Source organism: Glandiceps talaboti, chromosome 8 (genome assembly GCF_964340395.1).
Source record: "Glandiceps talaboti chromosome 8, keGlaTala1.1, whole genome shotgun sequence".
NCBI classification, from domain to species: domain Eukaryota; kingdom Metazoa; phylum Hemichordata; class Enteropneusta; family Spengelidae; genus Glandiceps; species Glandiceps talaboti.
In genome coordinates, this window is record NC_135556.1 from 10,759,181 (window position 1) to 10,762,500 (window position 3,320).

The following is a 3,320-nucleotide window of genomic DNA, read 5'->3' on the forward strand; positions in this document are numbered from 1 at the left end:
ATTTCTCACTACTGAGTACACGCGTGTACGCAAACTTCGGAAATACATAAAGTGGTATTGGGTGTTCCTGTTTCTGCTGTCACTCCCACGAAAATAATCGCTGGGTTAACAAAAATTTCGATAGATTGCATTTTATTACCAGTTTTAAGGTGATACTGTTTCTATAGGAATGCAACTGTTAGGAGGGTAATATTTTTCACACCGTTTATAATTGACCATGATAAAAATTAAAATGATAAACATCACTTTACTAAATGTAGCATCACGATAATGGTAAACATAGATATGTATGCCAGTAAATAGAACAGCAAGTAGGCGGAGCTCGCGTCAAGCATAGCGGAACTTCCTGTGTGACGCGTTCTGTTAGCTAGTTGTGTTCGTGTGTGTTATAATACTCGTGTATTAGTTCGGCCACTGAGATGAGATCACTAGATTTCGGCAAAACTAATGAATATTGCATTACGGATCGTACTTTTCCGCAGAAGAAAACATTACATAACAATACTTGTTGCTCTACAAGTAAACTAATTACAATACTTTTTATTCGAGAGAGTAACAGGAACATCCTCTTCATCACCGGTCAAAACAATATACCATTGTTTGTACGAAAACCATATCGCCTTGACCATGGATGGAGGCTGAGACTACTACACTATACGAGTCATAAAGCTCTGGAAATATTTGAATACGCTCCGAGAACTCCGAGTCCGACACATGTCCGTTTAACCCCCAGAGTAGTCTAGAATTCTAAACTGGTACAGTATTACGTATTAAAAACTTCATTACTATGGTATACGTAATTATACTGTACCAATTTAGAATTCTAGACTACCTCCAGAGATATGTCGGTGTTCATGGGAGCTATAACTCATAATACTTGGACTGTCTATGCCTTGACTCGGGAGATCTTCAAGACCGTTGTTACCCCCACTCACACCCCACCACACACACGTACACACACTCTCATCCCAACCCCTCTACCTTGAACATCAAGAGAAGATAATACTCTTGTATGTAAATTACTCGCCATCTGAGGCATACAGTCTAGAAAGCTTAGCCATGACTTTTCAAAATAAATTATTTTTTATTATAATTTGGTATCACAATAAAACTATTTGAAAATACTGAAATTGCCGAGATACGTTTCAAACGCTTCAAAATTGTCTATGACGTTTAAGTTGTAAAACCATGCAGTTGTAAAGGTGCCTCTTGCGGCGACAACTCAGTGCTCAGAATACTCTAAATCTCTCATGAATGAAAGCCTTCAATTTCACATGAACATTTTTACGAGAGGTATAATCTTTATTGAACAGACGACACGTTTAGAATGTCTTTCTATCTGTGCAGTTCAATGGCGACGTTTTCAGGAGAGTATGAACGTTACACACCTGTTGAGCAACACACGTTTTTGATAAAAGACAATAATATGCTAACATGATTCTTATATTTCATTCGTCTTGGTTTACATGTAATTCACGTTTGTTTAATTCACTTTACATGGGTGAACTATGACCCAAATACGGCAAAGTAACATACTGTTATCGATCACATCCCAGCAGTCACGGTATGAACACATCGATCGGTGGACTACCTGTACATTTACGATTGATTGTTCATTGTTTCCCTGAAAACCTCTGGCCTTTAGGCTAATAATTCATGACTAATTGAATTCACCGAATCGCACCTAAATTTAGTCAAACACTACACGTTTAATTTGCGTGAAAGGCATGTCTATATAGTATACTAGTGTGATTTAGATATACTGATAAAAAGCCAATAACCCAGGAGTAAGCTTATATGTACCTGTAAGGTGAATCCAAAACACTTTCTTGGTATTCTGCGTAGCATGAATGATGTTGACGGGATACAACAATGTTCGCCCAACTGTATATCTTAGCCTGTGCTAAAACTACCTACAGGCAGCAAGTTTCTCTACTGATCACAGTGTAATCTTTCACTCCTTGATTTTTAATTAGTGTACATTTCACCCGTGGAGTTTTAAGTAGAGTCTTCAGGATATCAACACTGTGGGATATCTAATCACTGAAGGTATAAAAATAAACAAATTTGGAGTGTTGTTTTGTGTTGCAGTTGCTAAATTAATATCAAATGTTTGTTTACCATCTGAGTGAAGTGAGTGAGTGTATGTGTGTCATATTATATGTGTAGTGACTAGCCAGCCTTGGTCAAATCAACAATTTGTTTACAATTAAACACCAGGGAGTGAACTATTACACTGTGACCAATAGAGAAACTCGCTGCTAGTAGTTAGTTTTAGCACAGCTCGAGACAGCCTAAGAGATACAGTTGGTCGAACATCATTGTATGTCCTGACCCGTTTCCCCAGTCCTCGAGGTTTCCGCAATACACCGGACATAAGTTTAGTTAGACGTGGCATACCGTATAGGTGAGATTTTATTAGACTGACACAGATGGGAGATGCGTAAACATTTGTTTACTACCAGTAAAAATTAAAGGTACAATTTGGCGGCGCTAAGGCAACATGATTTTCCCGCAACTCGAAATTGAACTATTTATTTAAAAATAATTCTTGTCTCTTAGTCGTACAACTTCTCACTGTCCTTTTTTAAACACCCATTAAGGAGTGGATAAACCGAATGTAACAATTATGAAAAAAATATGTACAAAGAAATAACAAAGTCATTTTAGTACATTTAAATTTTGTTTCATTTGAATCACCGCAAAAAATGTTCACTCTATGTACATGTATGAATTTCGAGTCAAAGAATGACAAGTTATAATGATCCTGTTTCAAAATCACTTTAACTTTGAATGGATGAAGCCCCAATTTTCTCGAAATTAAATTTCAAATAAAATGTGGTATAATTTTGATTTGCTAATTATAAGCGCTATCGTTGTAATATACATGTATCAAGCTTTAAGTTTACAAATTAAAGATGTTAGGCCTACTAAATTAAATTTGAATTATAAAGAAAAATGATATTGTTCTCTACGTTCACCAACCGCTCTCTCTCTCTCTCTGCCTGGGTACAAAATAGACATACACAATATTCACCGTCCGAGTCGTCTAGAAGTAACACCAAGTGAAAAGTGACCGTATCGCCCCCCCCCCCCCTGTCTTGTCGCAACGATGGCTGGACGAGTACGCCATAAACTTACTATAACCTCAGACCGCTATAGAATATGTGGTCTCAGCTGAGGTGTAACTTGGAACAAACAAATTGCATGGTATAGTCATGGAAGTATAGCTTTCATGGTCTAGTCTAGTCTAGTCTAGTCTAGTCTAGTATACTTCTTCGATCATAGCCTGTCTACGACGCCGCTGATCTGTGACTTAG